This window comes from Varanus komodoensis, unplaced genomic scaffold, assembly GCF_004798865.1.
Source record: "Varanus komodoensis strain SLA01 unplaced genomic scaffold, ASM479886v1 scaffold9, whole genome shotgun sequence".
NCBI classification, from domain to species: Eukaryota; Metazoa; Chordata; class Lepidosauria; order Squamata; family Varanidae; genus Varanus; species Varanus komodoensis.
The window spans coordinates 9,327,730-9,348,111 of NW_025336598.1; the positions used below are offsets into that span (position 1 = coordinate 9,327,730).

General features: G+C 41.0%; 1 long non-coding RNA gene across 1 annotated transcript in view; it reads right to left on the reverse strand.

Moving 5' to 3' along the window:
* The window catches only part of LOC123017195, a 77,359-nt gene extending 69,592 nt beyond the window's left edge, over positions 1 to 7,767 (reverse strand). Inside the window, exon 1 of the long non-coding RNA XR_006413550.1 lies at positions 6,784 to 7,767. This is a non-coding gene — a long non-coding RNA (uncharacterized LOC123017195). The remainder of the gene's footprint in view (positions 1 to 6,783) is intronic.
* Positions 7,768 to 20,382: the final 12,615 nt, after the last annotated feature.

The following is a 20,382-nucleotide window of genomic DNA, read 5'->3' on the forward strand; positions in this document are numbered from 1 at the left end:
CTGAAGGGCTGAGCAGTTTACAATAAAATACAATAAGATAAACTGTACATTAATAAAACAAATAATAAAACAATACATTCCTCTAATAATTGTCCTCACCCCCAGCAAAGGGTCTGTTACCTGAACCTGCATCGAACTGGTGCCATCAAACTGGTGTCCTTTGGCACCATCCTTCAGCATTATCCAAGAGCACCACCCTGCATACCACCTGCTGAAGAAGAACTGCTGTGGGGGAAAGACATGCCCCCACCTGACAGGTGGGCTTGGCTTAGCTTGGCTCTCTTACACTTTCCTGATCTTGCTCTTTCTCCTTCTCTCTTGCCACATCAAGGCCACGGGGGAAGGCAGCAGGGGGAAGAGCGGCAGTGACAAGGATGGTCCAGGACAGCAGACTGATACTATACCGGCTCATGTAATAATAATTTGTGAGATGGATCCAGAGTGTTCCTCTGGCCAAGGCTTTCCCAAACCTTACAAAACCTTTCTGGCCAGTAGGAATGCACAAATATCTCACTGCTAGCCATGAAAGGACTGGTGCTTTTACAAGTATTCCAACTGAATGCTCATTAAATAGTCAAAGCCCCTTGCAAAGCCTCTGCCCCTGCCTCACTCTTCCTGTCACACACTGTCTTTGGGGCCGAAGCAGATGTAGATGGAAGTTTTGCTATTTGCACATCACCCAGGAAGAGGACAATAGGTGGCAATGGTTTGCTTAAAAGGTGTTTCTTGAAAGAGGAAAAGAAGGAGGGATATAAGTGTAACAATAAATATGTAATAAATATGCTGTATGTGTAGTTATGCAAATTGAGATATAATTACAATACATTAAATAGAAATATAATGCACCCATCTTGCCATAGTGGGAAGACTGTGATCAGGTGATGATGTGTCCGCTGCTCAGGCTGCTGTCCAGGTGCTCGTTGGAGATAAAGAACTGCAAGACCCCTGTCTCCTTTTTTAGGGTTTGAAATAGACTGCCCTCCAGAGAATGGCCCTCTGTAAAGTATGACATGGAGCCACTCCTGTGGAGGAATCAACCAGCCTTCACCGGATCCCAATGAAGGGAATGCTCCTGCTGGTGACATGGATTGATATTATCCATCGCAGAGACCTCAGTGGAGACCTGGTCGTCCAAGAATCCCAGTAAGGATTCCCCACCAGAGCCCTGGGTTTACCCCAATCCACCTGCTGCTGCACTGAAGTTCCTGGATTTAGGGAATGGTGGGAGAGCTCACAGGGGTTCGGGAAGCACAGGATGGAAACAAGACCATGCTTGCCTCAGTCCTGCTCATGAGCACTGGAGCACAATGCCTTGGTGGAACACTCAGACCTTTGTAGGGCAAAAAGCCTATGTGTGATTCACCCAGGCAAGCAGAGCCCCTTTGCAGCCCTCGAGGCTCCGACGCCCTTCTGACTTACCCACCTTAAGAAGCCTGGAAATCGTGTATGCCAGAAAGTGTCCACCATTCCTTGTGCTTAATTCCTCTTTTGCATACAATAGCATAAGCTTGGGAGTAACCCCAGCATCTCATTGCATAAATGTGGATGCCCATGATTTCATGAAACCTTTGATCTCTAAAATAAGATCCAGATGAAAGCCTCTCCCTGTTGCTTATTATTGGCAAGAAAGGTTTGGCAGTCTGAAGAGTTAGGTAAATATAGATCTCTGGCCAAGAGAAGAGCTGCCTCAGAAATAAGTGAACTAACACGACACGTTTGTAAAAAATAATTTGTCCAGACCTGCCCCATTTAGAGTAATGCTTTTCAACTTTTTAAAAAATGAAAAATGCTTTTGCCAACTCAGGCTCCATCTTTAACACCAAGTGTTCATGTAAGTATATGCTTTTTCTTTTTTTCTTTTCTTGTTGTCCTCATGAAGCTGACAAGAACTCACTTACCTAAAGAATTGCCTTTGCATGTAGATACTTTCCCAGAGAATCTAAGGTCATTGTGGTCTCCCTATATTCAGACTCATCTGGTGAGTATTGGAGACATGACATTATCTGCAGGAGCACCCAGATTCAGGAACTCCTTCAGTGGGGAACTCCAGTTTGCAGGAATTTCCTATAGCTTCAGCTAAGCTACACATGCACAAACAAGGTATTATTACTACTAGTAGCAGTACTATTATTTTATTCCAGAAGTCCTGCTATGACTAATTTGTAATTGTGAATCCTGGCTTGTTTTTATAAATGTTTAGCTGTACTGGTTTACATTTGTATTTTTGTTTTGAATGCATTTTATTTTGCTATGTATTTTATGTATTTTTATACTTGGTTGCTGTTCATCTTTTTATAATCCTGAAGTGAAGTCACCCTCCCCTGACTCAGAGAGATTCACATCTAAGTTCTTTAAGAACTCTAGGATGAATACTACCTGGGCCTGGTGATTTATTCACTTCTGATTTTTCAGTAAGGTTGAGAAAGTCATATTTTCTTACTAGTATGTGCTCTGTCAGGCTTCTTTCTTGAAAACATCAGTTCAGGCACAGGCATCTGTCCTATATATATCCTAACATAGTCTTGTACTCTGGTCCTTAGATTACATACAGCCTCCAGTTCTTGAGACGAAAGCTCCTCCAATCTAGCCAGAAGCTCACATTGACTGGGTTCAGACATCAAAAAAAGCTTGTATATATTTTGAGTGCTGGTTCTCATTGAACTGTGGGTTGTTGTTGAAATTGCATTGTCATGTTGATTGAACCTAGCTACCCTAAGTAACCATGGTTTGTTAACAATGAACAACTCATAAAGAGAGCTCATAGTTTGTTGTTGGGATGTGAAGCAGGAGTAGTAAACATTTTTAATTTCATTTGAATGGCTGCCCCATAGCCCACAGGGCTCTCTAGGCAGCTTCCAATATACCAAGGAAATACATATTCAATACAAATACAATAATATAATCAAGCAAATACAATATTAACTCTAAGTAATACAAAACCAAACAAAAACTTGAAACAATAATATAATACATTATATAAGCAATAATAGAGTGCAGCTATAATCCCGCCGCTCCCATACACAAAACCCAGTACTCATTGGTACAGTTGGCGAAAGACAGTCACACAACCCCACCTTAACATTTCCCCCACACCAGGACACAGCAAGGTAGTCCTAATGGGCCCATTCACCACACAACCACCTTCTGGAGGAACATTGATCTGCACCATTGTTTCCTCTTTGCTGGTTAGAGGGCTACCAATGGCATTTGGCAAGTTTTGCCCCCACTCCTCGTATTCCCAAGTTTCTTTTCTCCCCGGGTTACCTGCTACCCTGTTTTTAGTTATACATAGCAGCAGCCTGATAGCTGCATTATAACTGTTAACACTGTGATGATTAACTCGTTTGCTGCTTAGTACCACCACAGGAATGAGTGGCAGCATTCCCCTTGAATCTGGTCTTGCTGTTGATTAGACCATATTAGACCTTATTTTATATTGTTAATGTATAGTATTTTAATTGATTTTTGTTGTGAGCCGCCCCGAGGCTTCGGCGAATGGGGCGGCATAGAAATTTTCTAAATAAATAAATAAATCCTCCATGAGATACGGGGCTGTTCTTTGCAAAATTCTCCCTCCCTCTCTTTCTCTGTGCCATATATCCTGTCTTTCTGCTTTATACAGGAAAAAAGTAGATAATTTGTAAAATATGTTTAAGGGGTAACAATGACTGTGGAAGGTTTGGAAGGACAGAGAATAAAATGTCTGTTGCTGCCACTGCTGTACCTGTTCTGACTGCTGCTCCACAGAGGTTCCAGGCTGGTCAGAGGGGGGAAGAGCCTTTCTCCCATGAAACCTGAAGCATCAGTGCAGTGCGTGTTAAGCTGGCTCCCTGGGCCTAGTAACCGCAGTCACTGTCAAGCAAGCATGCTCCTTTCTACATAACCGTTTCCCCTTCTGTCTCCTGGCACCCATGGAGGCTTTCTAAAAGCTTGATTTCAATGGAGGAGGAGAGATTTGGGGGGGATCATAGATATTAGCCTTCCCCTCCCAGGGAGACCTCCCCCTTGAAAATGCCCCTCTCCAGTTAGGATTTTATAAAGCCTCCTTTGCAGGGATGGGGAAGAGCAGAGAAACCTCTTACCAAGTATGAATGAGAGACTTTCAGCTGGGAAAATCTCTTATGGGTGTGGGGCCCAGGGGAGTAGCTGGTGGGCTGTATGGGGCCTACATTTTCCCAGAGGGAGAGAATTCAAAGTTCCCCCTCCCCCAGAAAATAATTGAAGGCATATAGAAGTTTTAGATATCTAACAATAAAATTCTTCCCTGTCATGGATTGGCAATTACCACTCCTTGCAGCAATTCAACAAACTGCCAGAGCTGAGCAAAAATACATATACATGCAACATACTCATGACCGCAGATTCACATCACCAAAGTAAAATAACAGCTGATAACTCTAAATTTAAAACTTTCTGCCTTGGCAGGATACTTCTGAAATGTTAAAACACTGATGCTTTCCTAAATGCAATGTGCACAAACACAATTGTTCAGGGGCTTAAAAACAAACAAACAGTGAAGCATTAGAAGCTCTTGCTGACACTGACATTCCTATTCCAGAATTTGCCTATGAATATTTCACCAGTGCAAAAAAAAGAAAGTATGTGTGAGTGCGGGGGAGGCGCCTTTTGAATTTTGTATGGCATGACAAACATCTATGAATAGTAAAAACCATTCTGATGAGACTCCCTAAGGACAGGCGTCAGTCTTCCCGATATTGCCTTCTACTATTCTGTTTGTCAGCTACAGTTCCTGGCACAGGGGGTTTCTAGAGGAGTAATTCCCAGTTAGAAGAAGGGAGTTAGAAGAAGCTTATTTTAAGACTTCATTAGAGCATGTTTTGTACTCTAATGAAATAGTCAGTATCAAGGCTCTAGAACAAAACATTGATTGAAAGTCTGCTGAAATTCTGGAAAACCTTTTGGGGGGTAAGGGACAAAGTCTACTGACAGGCCAGCCTGGCCTCTATGCTGATGCAACTTTAGAACAATGCTATATTGTGCTGCGGTGTTGATCTGAGCAGCATTTGGAGTGAGGGAATAGCAGCACTCACTAGTCACATCAGCAAGCACTATTTACTCACACAGAAAGCTTCTCTTGGAAGGGGTGCCCACAGAACCTCACAAGACCACCAGTTAGTGCTGCTCTTACACCCCTTGAACTTGTAATATTGGTCCTCAGTGACATGTTTCATAATCCCATCCCACAATTGAAAGAAAAGCTTCCCTTTTAATGGTGAAATTACATTGCCTATATTTTCAAAAGGCCTATACTGGGTTTGTTTTTTTACTGTTCCCCAAAACATTGCCCCCCCCCACTTATTCTGTCTTTGTGTGTGTGCACGTGTGTGTGCATGTGTGCTTTTGCTAAAGATGTCATTCAGCCCAAAGATTTCTACAACATTAATTTATTTGCAGCTTTTTTTTTTTGGTCCTAATAAAGTTATTGGCATCTTGATGATCAGGGTGTGTAGATAATTTGTGGCCCTGCAGTTGTTTTGGTCCACAACCCATCATAAGCAATGGTGAAGGAACATGGAAGTTCTTGACCAAAACATTAAGAAGACCACAAGTTGCCTACTCCTCTATCAATTTTTAAATTTGTACTCAACATGATTCTAGAATGCCAGAAATCACATTTTCTCAAACTTTGAGAGCTGTTATCTGGATGCCCTGTAAAATTCTGTGTTCAGGGCAGAGCAATTGCAAGCTAAAGCCTCAACTGGAAGTAGTCAATCTCAGGGATGAAAAATTATGAACATTTTGATTTTCCTATCATTTGCACACATATTTAAATTTTCTCTTAAAGTGAAAATTTGTTCAAGGAACAAACAAAGAAACCCTAACTCTAACCCCAACTCTAACCAAGGCACTTCTCTTTCCTTAGCACAACCTACAGGGGCAAGAACCACCTGAAAAATTAATCCCAAATGCATTGGAAGATTTCAAGTTCTTCTCTTCCCTATAACAATTTCCAGGATCATTGAGAAGCCAACACTGGAAACAGAAATATTTTTTCCCCTAAACATTGATGTATCATGATGAGCTAGTGACAAGTAGAGAAAGATGCATCCAGAGTTAGGAAAACCACTGAATGTACATGCAAGCACATTAATTTAAATTTTGACTACTGAAGATGCACTGAAGAAAAGCAAAGGTTCTCTCTAGCGGTTTGTAGACTACAAACAAGAGACCCATTGATTCCTGATATGTTCGTGTATAAATCAGGATGATTCTGATTTTTCCATCAAATTAGATTATTTATTTACTCTAGTTTAATCCACCCAAATGCAGGTGTTTTCTGGACAGATTTCAAAAGGCTGACATAATACAAAATGTAACAGTTCGCAGATATATATAAAATGTATACGAGCAGCACAGGAGAGGTACATAAGGGAGGAGAGCTGAACCATCTTCCCTTCCTGTCTTTTCCTGAGCTTCATTGCCCCAGGTGTTTATTTGTCAGCTCAGCTTGGATACTGCAGGTGAACCAAGCTTGGGAAAAAGGGCCTGTAGCAGTGGACCACAGGGAGGTAAAGTGTGGAAGGGAGCGAGCAGCTCTCGTTACACATATGCATCATTTTTGCAAAAATTAGAACTTTGCCACTTCTTTTGGCAGGAATGGGCCAGCAGTGTAATGTAGTCACCTTACCTCTTCTAATCTAATCCTTATAATTTACATATATACATAAATTACGTATACAATTTATAGTCTAGTACTTTATAATTACAGGTACATATTCTATGGGGTTCAGTGGAAAAAAAATACAGAGCAGAATATCTCACCTTCATAGTGCTAAATAGATGGTTTTCATAGTCTTGTCTCTCTCATGTGCTTCAATTTAGTATTTTGTTCTTCAGACTCATCATTTCCTACTACCCATTTAAAGATATGAAATTTGCCATACTGACTCCACAACCTGCAGATGTTGCTGGGATTTCTCTTGGTGACTAATACACATGTGATATCTTGGGAGGAGCTACTGCAGAAAGGCTCCTCATTCCATCGGAGTCATTCAGTCCTAGAGGTCACATGGTCAAGCTCACTGGTAAAGGATGAGTGACAAGTCACCACGGAAGCTGACAGGCTTACAGTGGATTACATGAATAAGTCACAGTATTCACACAAGGTACGTTGCCCAGACCCTCAAATTGTATCCACCATAACGCTTGCTTCAGTGAGGTATCTCACTGTGCTGTCATGCACTTCAGTGTATTTTTATGCTTTGAACAGTAGACAATGGGAGTGCAGTCCTTAAGAACTGCTTTGCGCCTCAAAAGGCCTGCATACTAGTAGACTTTCTACCTTGTTATGAGGTGTTGTCCCTTAAACTGTGCTAAGCTGAAATGCATCATGTGGGATATGCAGCTTAGACGTTCTCTGGGCTCAACCCTGAGCCTGGATTCCCAGGTTTTCGCAGTGGCCAGAAGTGCATTTGCACAGCTTAAACTAGTGTGCCAGCTGTGCCCATTCCTGGAGCTGTCTGATTTGGACACAGTGACATATGCCTTAGTTACATCCCATTGGGATTACTACACAGGGCTCTCTCTGAAGAGTGTTTGGAAACTCCAGCTGGTTTGGAGAGCTGCTGCCAGACTGCAGACTGGAGCTGCCTACAGAGAGCACACGACTCCTCTGTTGAAACAGCCTCACTGGATCCCAGTCTTTGTCGGGGCATAATTCAAAGTGCTGATTCAAAGCACTATACAGCTCTAGTCCAGGGTGTCTGAAAGATGACGTTTTCCCATATGACTATGCTTAGGCTCTGAGATCTTCTGGGGAGGCCCTTCTCTTGGTCCCACCAAACTCACAGGCACACTTGGTAGAAAAGCAGGAGAGGGCCATCTCAGTGGCTGCCCCAAAGCTCTAGAATTCCCTTCCCAGGGAGGCTAGGTTAGCATCCTCCTTGTTATGTTTCCAAAGGATGGCAAAAACTTTTTTGTTCTACTATTTATTATTAATTTATTTAAAACATTTCTATGCCGCCCCATTTGCTGAAGCCTCGGGGCGGCTCACAACATAAAATTAAAATACAATACATTCAAAATATAAAACAAATTAACAATATAAAATAAGTCGCCCTGGCCAGATAAAAGTCATTTGGGAATGAACTGAACCTGTGAGTTGGACCAATTCTATACTTTTACACTGGTTTTAGTATTTTTAATTTGGTATTTAAAAATAATTTTAACACTTTACTGATTTAATCATATTTTTTGTATATTTCTATGAATGTTTTAATGTTGTTAGCTGCCTTGAGCTCTAGCACTAGGAATAAGCAGGATATAAGTAGATGATGATGATGATGATGTGTCTGGACATCACATACATTCTGGTCCCTCATGAAATACAGCCTTCTTTTCTGCGATTGAGGTTGTCAAGGGAAGAAGGAATGCAATCCTGTCAAAGCAATTAGGTTGTTTTTTTAGTGACATGATCCAATTACACTTAATTGACTGGCTGGGTCAGAATATGAATAAGGATGTGCATTCAAATGCACATTGAAATGCATGCCCCCCCTCCATCTGCAGTTAGTCCTGTGTGACTAGATCTTCCGGTTTAGTGGGAAATTTTAAAAACTATGCCTAGTATGTGGACTGGAAGGTAGCAACTAAGTTCTGCTGGGTGTAGACCAGCCCTGCACAGGTGATCATCTACAATGGCCTTACCACATCCAATCCACACTTCCATATAAATCAGTGTCTAACTGTATTGATTACACAACTTGAAAAGCCAGCAACCTACCAAGCACAGAGGGGGTGCTACAGAAGCTCCTCCACTTTGCTTTAGAAGAATAATGAAAGGAAGGTCTTAAATAATATAGAAGAGGTGAAAAGAAATAGAAGGCTAGGCCTTTTGGTCTGCTGGTCCTTTCAATCTGGAATAACAGAAAACAAGCTAGAATAAAGCTCTTACTCTTATTCATCTGTGGAAAGGAGCCAGAACAGAAATAGGAATTCTTTGTAGGGACAATTACTCAATGCACAATGTTTCAGACAGTAAGCCCAGATCAGTTGCTGATGGATGTACAAAGGGAATATTAAAGCTGTTCTAAATATCAGGAACAATATAACAAGTAACTGCAGTTTGAGGCACAATTGTTAAATATATAGGTAGCTTTGCATGCAAAGGGTCAACTAGGAGAGAGATGATTGAGTGAGAACTATCCTGCCAAGCTACGCCCACTGTTTTCCACATCTGGGATCTTCCTTACAGGGAGCTTGTTCTCTCCTTCCATGATCTTGAGTGAGGCATCAAGGGGCTGCCTAGCTCTTTTCCAGTCTTACTGATTTCAGGTGACCCAAAGCTATGTCTGCATGAACTAACTGATATTTTGTATGTAGAATAAGACCTTTTTGTTCTAACTGTAATTCTGGATTATTTTAACCCTAAAATGGCTTCCTGGGCCCTAATGGAGCATGTGGCAAACAGTGTTACAGTGTTCATGGTAAATCTGTGTTGAACCAGATTGCGTGTTTAGAGAATCAGTACAAAGGCTGATTTCTGGGTGGCTTGTTTTATCATTTTCCTTTCGTGAGAGTAGGATAAGGAAACACTTCTCATCACCAAAGAGTAAGATGATGAAAATCTGTTTTCTGAATATTTAAATTTTAAACATTGAAGATGCTTTAAACAGGGGCAGGATTCCCTTCTACTTCCTGGTTTCTTGGCTCCATCTGATTTGTTACCATAGTTACCAGTTCCTTTAAAGGAATCTCTGTATGTCTGCTGAAAAATAAAGGGGCTGTTTTGTTTTGTTTCTGAGCTCAGTTTGAACAAGATGATGTAGAAAAAACAGCTACTAGATATATGAAACTACAGATTTTGTCTAACAGTAACTATAGGAAATAGACAACTCAGTTAAATGTACCAAGCAAAGTCTGTATTTTCCCCACAAATGGATCCACCTATCAGCCACGAATTATTTGGCCTGCTGGGTATGTGACCCCCCACACTCACCTTTCACCTCCCAGTTTCCTAAGATCTAGGTGAACAGCCAAAAAAGTTCGCATGTCCATATGCAATTAACTATATATTTTATTTGGAAAATAGCCTACATTTCAGAAATATATTTTTAGCATAGCTAACAGTCAGCAAGAATAATTATGTCTGCTGCTAATATTAACCTGTATTATTTGGGACCATGGTACCTGAAGGACTAGTAATACTTCCAAAGCAGCCAGAGAGTAAAGATCTGCTAATGAGATATCCTAGCGGTTTTTCCACCCACTCTGTTTAGGCAGGCAAGTGGACATCCAGAAAAGCTGCAGTGCGACTGGACCCTGCCTATGAAATGTCCTCTGTAGCTCTGTTTGCCTGCTGTCCACACTGATGTCTTTCAAATGCTGGTTAGAAATATTTAAAAATGTGGAAAGTTTGCAAAATGAAAGTGATGCTGCTGCTGCTGATGTATGGAGTTTCCATAAAGTGTGAGTGAGTGAGGCATGGCAGCTCCACATTAAACACAGAATACAGATGCAGTTGGTATGTTCCTTCCTTCAAATTATTTTTATGAGGATTAACAGAAGCTAAAAAGGGGAGAAAGAAACCCTGGTATAGATATCCACTTCCACCTTGAACTTTTGATTGTTTAGGCTTTCTTACCTCCACACCTGTTTAATTTAGGTTCAGATCTGAAATACTGCCCTTTATGTTCCCCTATTTTTTGCCATCTGTTGACACAATTCAGTTTGTGTTGCCTGGGTAAAGTCCAGCTGGCACACACAGAAGGTGAATACATTGAGATCCCCTGATATTGAGGACTCTGGTGGGGAAGGAGGGGGTGGGAAACAACATTACTCAAAAAGTCTTATTCCTGTGTACTAATAGCCTCTAGCTGGGAAACTATCATTGCATTCAATGATAGAACCAAATGTTATCAATGCACAGGCATCCTCCCCCCCCCCCACTCCATTACACTTGTATATTGTAATCACAAACAATAGAAAATGCATAATACCAATCACAAAGATAACAGCTGCACTCTGGGGTCAGGCTTTGCATATTCCTCTCCTAACAATGGCAATGTGTAACGCCATCTCAGCACCCAGCTCTGAATAATTTATTTATAGATGCTGTATCTATTTCTAGAACCTAAGAATGCCTTTTCATAAATGGAAGGTCATTGCGATCACTGTGCACAGCAGCCCCAAAAGATTACAACTATCTCTTCTTAACAGCTAGGATTTAAATTGCCAGGGGAAAATACTGCAAAAAAGGAAATAGTGTTAACTCTGGCACTGGTTGTTTTAAAAATGTTGACATTTTAATAATAATGTCTCCAATTCATTCAGAAGCGGGAACAGTCAAGTAAGAAAAATTATAAAAATGATTAGCTTTTCTCTTGCTATTTAACAGTACAATCCTGAGCATGTCTACTCAGAAGTAAAACCTGCTATTCAGTGTGGCTTAGTGCCTGTGGATACAGGATTGCAGACTAAAACAGTCTGTTGTTCAAATGATCATTACAGGTTTTGCAATTTCTGGGAAACCTAACCAATGAAATCATTAACTAGGCATGAAAGGCCTGTGCAAAAGTTCTATTTAGTTTTGCAGGAATGTTTCAAAACTTAGAATTTACCAATTGTACATTTTTTACTAATACTGAGAACCTAATTTATGCTATAGTATTCATTTTACCATCTTAAATGGTAAGTTCTTTAGTAACTTTTAATGGTTTGATAAGTAAACATATTTGTGTGTGCGCGCGCGCATGCATGTGTGTGCAGGGGGTATATGCATACACCCCACTCACTGACAATAGTGCAATTTCTCAAATTAATCAACAAATAAATTTACTTTTACCAATTTGATCACCTTGACCTTCTTGACTCTTGTAATATGCTGTATGTGGAAATGGTCTCAAAGACTGTAAACTGGAACTTTCAATAGTTCTAGAAACCTGCAGCACAAGTATTGTTTATATAATAATTGAATGGTTTTAATAATTTATATTAAATAATACATTAACATTAATACATCAATATTCAAAGAACATCACCATTTACCACTATAGATGTTGCAAATCTGTGAGTTTTACTTTCTCCTGCATTCAATTTTTCAAATTTTCAAGTTGTTTCAATCTCTGTATGGATAGGAATTTGTGAATGTTGTAAGAATTGAGGACAAAGTACTGAAACAAAATTTGTACTGGCCAAATTCAATTGGTACAGCGATTCCCAGTGTGGGGAGGACCATGATGTACCTGCTTCTCATATAACTGTTAAAGATAAGGAGACTATATACAAGAGGTAACAGCCCTAATTCAAGATTAACAGGGCTGAATACATAAGGAATCAAATCTGTATTTGAAAGTCTTGAACCTGAACTGACATATCTACCAGTTTTGTATATCTCACATTTGATCTTCTTTTATTCTCAAGTTCTTTCTGTCCCAGATATGCACACTTTAGTATGTTCTGATCAAAAAATGAACCTGCACATAATTTTTAGCCCTTTTGACTCAAAACAGAAGACAACCTGCAGCTGTTCTACAGGGAGGGAAGAACCTTGAATCTTTTTGTTAAGATGTTGAGTGACTCAGCTGCCTCTTGCTCATTCCTCTTCGTACAATAATGTCACCAAACAACAAGCCCAGCTGAGCACAGTTGGGTCCCAAAAGGTGTTTTGCTTTGTGTTTAATTGAGAAAAATAAGGGGAAATCAAAGAAAATGCACAATTGCATAATACAAACGAAGCCATAAATTAGATTTAAATTATCTATATAGGATTGTCTGGATGATGTTATAAGGCATAATTTATGCTGGCAAAGAAGAAGCTAAAGCTGAATCCCATGGCGCTTACCTGCCTGCCATAGCAGCCACAGTATAATTGCTTGTTTGTAAATGTTTCATTTGCCCACCCACAGCTCATTCAGCCAGCACAGACTTTTGCAGGCAGGTGATGGGGAGGAGGGAGGGAAGCATGTGGATGGGAATGTCAGTTTAAAGAAGTGTTTCTTCAACATTGCAAGAGGCACCCCATTCTTTTCTTTGCAAATCATGACTCTGTTTTTTAATTACTTAGAAACTTAGATTTTTACAAGCTGCTTTACAAGGAGGACATATAAGAATTGGTGGGGGATTGGTCCAAGCAGGTCATGGATTTTCTGCCATTATTTTTCATGTTGGGAACAGAAGTTTCCAGCTGGTATTATGAATCTGCATGCCCCAGCTGAAGGTTGCCATGGCTTGTTATGTCACCCAAACCCTGGTGGCAAAGGGGTATATGAGGAGGGTTTCTGCAAGAGCTTACAGCCCAGGTTCAGGTGGCACAACCAGAAAACTGACTAGTGCTTGCATAGTCATAATTTGAGTCATTACTACAGCAAAGCTTTGGGATTGGCTGGATCCAGGAGAGTTGCAAAGAGCAGTATACACAATATTGCCACTGCTGCCTGTTTGTCTGCCCCTTGCACTCTTCCCTATGGAACGGTGTAGAACAGTGGTCACCATTAACGGTTCTTTGTCAAAGGAGTCCCCAACATTTTAAAAACATATATTTTTAATATACAGGGATTTGTATGAAATGCATGCAACTTTCTAGCAATTACAAATATTCTTTTTAAAAAAGTGGATCAATTTTCCAAATAAGTATCCCTTTGAAGCTGGTGTCTATATAACACCAATTCATATATTGAAAGCACTATAAAGTCTCAATCCATTGCATTATAGGAAGTGAGAGTTTATTCTTCCATTGTCATGATATCAGTCTTGTAACTGGCAAAAGGTGGCAGGAAATCCATCTCCCCATCCATTTGTTAATTTCCATGAAGCAGGTGAATAATTTAAAAGAATGTGTGTGGCAGTTAATATTAAAAAGTATACAAAATTTATCTGTGTAATAACCTCCTCCCCAAAATAAGCAATTACTGAATACTGCCAAAACATGTGTTTAAAGAAACATTAGCTATACTGCACCACCAGCAATTATCTGAATTAGACAGTCCCTTATTACTGAGGCACAGAACAAAAGTTTTTGCTGAGTAAGATGCAACCTAAGATCCATAGACATGAAGCACTATTCAAGTAATTAGGCATTTTGTGGTGGTGCCCACAGCAGTTTCTTAATCCCAAATGTGCCCATGGGTCCAGAAAGCCTGGAAACCCATTATCTAGATACTTTGGAGCTGCTGCTCACACTGAACTCTCACAGACTGTTTATAAACACAAGGGGCTCAATAATGGACTGGATGCGGGTCAATAAACTGAGGCTTAATCCTGGTAAGATGGAGTTACTATTGATAGGGGGGCCTCTGATAGGTTAGGATGACATTACCCTGTCCTGGATGGGGTCACACTCCCCCTAAAGGAAAGGGTCCGCAGTCTGGGGGTGCTCTTGGATTCCAGTCTGTCCCTGGAGTATCAGGTAGACTCAGTGTCTAGGACTGCCTTTTTCCAGCTGTGGTGGATTTTCCCACTCCTCCCCTACCTAGGCAGTGGGAACCTGGAGATAGTTACCCATGCTCCAGTAACTTCCAGAACAGATTATTGTAACGTGCACAACATGGGGTTGCCCTTGAAGACAGTCCGGCAATTGCAACTGGTGCAGAATTGGGCCACTTGGTTGGTGACTGGTATTTCTAGAGTGGCCCATATAACACTAGTTCTGAGAGAACTTCACTGGTTACCGATTGTGCCCGGGCTCAATTTAAGGTGCTTATATTGGCATATAAAGCCCTAAACAGCTTGGGGCCTGGCTATTGGAAGGACCATCTACACCCATATATACCTACCCACACCCTCAGATCAGCTCAAGAGACCCTTCTACGAGAGCCACCCCTCAGGGAGATGAGAGGGGTGGCAACCAGGCATATGGGCTTTTCTGCTGCTGCTCCCCATCTTTGGAACTCCCTCCCTAGGGAAATTCACCTGGAGCCATTTTTATTTTCTTTTTGGCACCAGGTGAAGCCATACCTTTTTAGAAAAAATGTTTAATGCTTAGCACCTGAATGCTGTGGCCCCTTTTTATACTGTTATTATAGATGTTTTAATTTGTTAGTGTTTTGATAGATTTTAATGTGTTTTATTATGTTTTAACATGTTTAATGTATTGTAAGGTGCCTAGGGAGGCCTTGGAAGTTATAGGCAGCCTATAAATATGTGTATGTATGAATGAATACCAATCTTACTGGCTGAGGAAAAATAACTCTCCATCGTTTCCTGAACATATTCATTTTTGTCTTGCCAAATCTGTTTTAAGGTTACATAGCATTTCAGGCTCTGTTCTACAGACCCTGAAAGCATCCCATAGACACATGATTGTGGTGGGTGTTGGAGACTAACAACAGTTAAAATATTCACATATCTGAAGGAGTTTGGTATCTTTTTATAAGTTTTATTTAAATCTGATTTGGGGATTTCTGGAAGATCATGAAAGCAGGGGACATTTGTTACTTTGCTTAAGTAGCAATTTTTCTTAGGCTTTCCCTGTAGGTAAATATTCATATGAAGCAAAGTATTTTCAAAGATGAGGGATGTGAGAATGCTATTCAGGTTCTCCTGAACTGACAAAACAACCACTTATGTCAATGTGATACCAAAATGAATAAGAAAGGAAGGAGTGATTTGATTCTATCTTTTTCTCCCAACACCCTGGCCTACACACACAGCCAGTCTCATGACTGGCAGCTGGCTGGCTCTCTGCTATCAAAGTCCGTGTCCAGTCTGGCTAATTACAGCCTATGATTACCAATCACTGAATGTCACTGTCCCCTGCCTTAGCTTGACGGGATTATGCCATATGTGCCACATGGCCAGAGTATGGAGAGCTGGTAAAAGGTCACGGGGAATGACAAAGAATTCATAATGGGTGGTAAATGTATGTTACAGACATGACAGCTGATTTTCATTAGACTGCATGTATTCACATCTGAAGAAGCTCTCTAGGGAGAGAAGTTGCCTCAGCAGCAAGACTTAACCTGACATTGCCTGCTCTACATTTCTCTGCAGCAGCCTGAACTGGGAAGAATAATTGAACCATTACAAAATATATTTGCCAGTGAACTTTTGAACAGTTTTTATACAAATGGCATGAAATCCAGAGAAAACCAACGTATTGACAAGTCTTCTCCAACCTGCAATGTATAGTCTAAAACACCTGGCGGAAACCAGGTAGAGAGAGGAATGCTTCCCTCTACCAGCCCCAAGTTCCATGTGTTGATTAGATCTTCATCATACAGTCTACTCAAGTAAAAATAGATGCATATAGGATCTGACCACAGCATGTACTAAGAGCCTATACATATACCCCACATGCATATGTATCCTGTGTACACAAGACTCAGTTATCGGGTAGAAGGCAAGAATGCCACATCCTCCCTCCACACACTGATTATCCTTAGATTGCCAAGCTTCTATCCCATTTACTTATAAAAACCAGTAATTTCAACATGGGTTCCTTTATTTCCCAGTGCATCATTCAATAAGTATGTAACCCTTATTTCCACATTCAAATAATTAACAACCATTCTCCTCTAAATGATATAGCTCTTATCCTACCTTTTATTTACAGAGGAGAGAATTCTGTCTTCTCAGAAGTGCCATATGAAATATTTCAAGAAAGGGATCTAACAGGCAAGCAGATAGTTTGTTCTGAATTTCCCACAATATGCTTTTCTCATACTGGGAGTAACCATCTATAAGACCTTAAAATCCATTTTAAAAAACATAAATCGGTTTTACATGTGATGCAGTGCCATCACATTTTGTAAATAACTATTTGCCATGGCTTGGGAAAGTCTTGAGAAACCCAATTTTCATATAAATTGGCCAGGGCTGGAGGAATACATCTGACAGCTGTACGAAATAGCATGCAGTGAAGGAATCCTAATATTTGTCTGCAGTACGGCAAAATGAAGGGAATATGGTTTAGTACTAAGCTGCTAACTTATATAGGCCAAATTGCACATTAGCCTGCCTGAGAAAATACATCAGATTTCTTGACAGAGAAGTTTTGAATCTTTCAGTCATTTCTAATTACTTAATATATTAACAGACCATTTCTAGGCTACCCCATCCCTTCCTTAAGTGATAGTGGCTGATCCTCACCCACCAAACAAAACAGCCTGTGTTTGTCTGCACGTTGGGGAAGAAGTCAGAGAAGGGAAGTCAGGTCAATGGCTTCCTGGGAACCATCTTAAGTCACTGTCTGAGGACTGAGTTGTGATTAAAAGGAGAGAACTGCAAGATCATCCAAACCTGAAGGGGCCACATGAACACCTAAAAAGCCAAATCAGAACAGGTAATATGTAAAGTAAGCTGTCCTGAGACACTAGTAGTGGACAGGTTAGAAAAGCTTTTAATAAATAATTAAATAAAGTATGGTTGCCCCCACACCAGTAACGGCAGGTGACTTCAATGGCAGTGGTATGCTGTATCTGCTTTGGGCATTGGGCTGAAGGAGCTATTCATCGCCCCGCCTAGACTCCCAAATAACTTTGGTCCCTTAAAAGTCCAGAGTGCAGCCCAGAATAGGTAGACTGCCCTACTGACATTGGAACCATCACCATCCATTGTGCAAAGCCCGCTATTGAAAGCATGAGGGGTGTGCACTGACCACAGCATTTTGTGTGGGCCTCACTTTGGCAGTTCAGAAAGCAGCAGCATTCAGCTTGGACTATTCTGGAGTCTATCTGATTCAACTCAAGTCTAATCCAGAATCTTGCATTAGGAAATCCAAAATTTGGTATTATTCAATGGCTTATCATTATTGGGAAATCAATAAACGGGCATAAATCTGATTCTACAGTATCTGTTCTGAGGTGCCTGTGCCCTAGTATTCTTTCAGGCAGAGAGGTGCTGCAATTTCTCTCTTTTTGTTTCAGACTCACTGTTTGTTCCAGCTTGAGAAGTGCACCTCCTCACACTGGGCTACATTAAGCAGTGGGAAAGGAGGGCACAATTGTGGCAAGACCAGTTCCTCCAGCTATGTTCCCTGGCTCTTACTGCATAGTCCCTTATTATAAGTTGTAGGCAGGCATCACCTTTAGCAGGAAGGCACCTTTGGCCCTGACCGCCCTATATTTGCAGCCAGAGAAAAGCACTAGGACTAATTAATCATGCTTTGGGACTCCACATACCTGCTTGGGGAGTTGGTATCACCAGCAGCCATCTGCTGAACAGGTAGCAGTGGTTTAGGCAACTCCCCATGAGTGATGACTCTCCTCAAGCCATTTCAGGAAACCCAGAGCATACGGCCTCAGTGCAATGAAAACATGGTGACAACCTCTGAGCAGTTGCTTCTACATGCTTTCCAAGAGCACTGTGATTGTGAGTAAAAAGGAAAGCTCTACCTGGTAAGGGTAGGGCTATCAGTCAAAGAAAAACTACACCCCATCTTCCCTCACTCTCTGGACCTTGGTGTTCTAATATGGCAAGCTGGGGGTGTATAATTTCTTTCAAGCATATTGCTACTCTGGGAGGATTCAGATTTGCTTCAGGGCAATTTAGAGGAGCCTTCTTTGGCTTTGGATAAATCCCAAATGTATCAAAATCAGCCTGATTCCACGTGGGTTTCATCTTAATCCAAGGATGACTCCTTCCAGTCCACTCTAAACACATGTAGCAAACTTCATCTGGAGGGAGTGTGGCTGAGATCTTAAACAACAAGCCACACCAGAGCAGAATCAATCAAATGGACCAGCATTTACCACTATAACATAACAATACCTACTTTATTCATGTCCTCACTGCCTTCCCTTCAACTGCTCCTCTATTATGGGAATGGAAATGGAATTGTTAGAACCAGGGACACTTAATCTATCAGTGTGTATTCCTATGCTGAAATGCACCAAGATAGCACTGTAACAGAACATGAGGTCTAACAGGGAGAAGAGCCCTAATCAGACTTTGCCATCAACTGACATGGGTAAAGCTGTGGTGTGTTGACACGGCCACAGAGCTGTCCACCGGAGTTGCCCTGATACCTCAGCACTGGGCCAATGCTGCACTGCTGCTCACCCGAGGACAAGGCATGATGAGGCTGCTGTGGCACTGGTGACATGACCTAGCAGGAACCAGTGCACCTCCTGCCATTTCTTAATAAAGCAGAGTGATTTAAATCCAACATAAACATGGGAGAAGTGAACAAATGGGGTGTGTGTGGGCGGGGGGGGGGGGGTCTGCTCTTGCAATATCCCCATGCTGCACTTTAGCCTGTCCTCCTGCCAATTTATCCAGATTTGGCAGCAGACTTAATGTGCCACCATTCTGTCTACTGTGCTCAAGGAGGCACACTTGTCAGTTTTATTTTAAGAAAAATAAGCATGACCCTGCAACAAAGTGTTGCAGTTTGGAATTCAGATAAGTCTTTAATAAAGACTTCTGCAAGCCTTTGAGTTCCCCTAAGTCTGCTGGGTTAGAATTGGAGGATAGAGTGAAAACTGGAGGGAGAAACATCACTAATTTAAGCTATGTAGATGATACACTGCTGGCAGAAATCAGCAATGACTTGAAACAAGTCCTGATAAAAGTGGAAAACAGAAGTACAAAAGCAGGTCTGCAGCTAAATATTGAAAAGAAAGATCATGTCCACAGAGAATTACAAAACTGCACTTTTAATAATGAAATCAAAATTGTGAAAGTTTTCATATGACTTGGCTTAGTTGTCAATTCAAACAGAGAATTTGAAGAAGACTGAAACTTGGAAGGGCAACAGTGAAGGAACTAGAAAAGATTGTCAAGCATAAGGACATTTTACTGGAGACCAAGGTCAAGATCATTGAAACCATTGTATTCCCAGTCACAATGTGTGGGAGTGAAAGCTGGACAGTGAAGAAAATGACAGGAAGAAAACTGATGCATTAGAAACAGTGCTGAAGGAGAGCTTTGTGAACACCCTAGACCAGACCTGGGCATTGTACGGCCCGCGGGCCACATCCGGCCCGATGGCTGATTGGCCCGCATGAGGTCACTGGCAAATTAAAAGTCAATGCAAATATATATCATCGTAATATAGATGCAAGCAATACAACTGCACTGCTTTTATTTTGAAAAATCTGCAAAATTGAATTGAATTTATTGCTTTTCATGTAATGTTAATGTTTTTGTGGATATTCATTAAAGAGTATTGTTCTGTGCTCCACATTTTCATTGTATCATTGTAATGTTTCATTTACTGTTTTTATAGAGATATATATTGAGCAGAGCTGTAAGTGTATTGGTCTGGCCCTTAACAACTGTCAAAGTTTCTCATGTGGCCCCATAGGAAAATTAATTGCCCACCCCTACCCTAGACTGACAGAAAGATTAACAAGTGAGTCCTAGATCAATCAAGCCAAAGCTTTCCCTAGAAGCAGTAATGATGAAACTGAAGCTGTCGTACTTTGGTCACATCATGAGAAGGCAAGACTTCCTGGAGAAGATAATTATGTTAAGAAAAGTTGA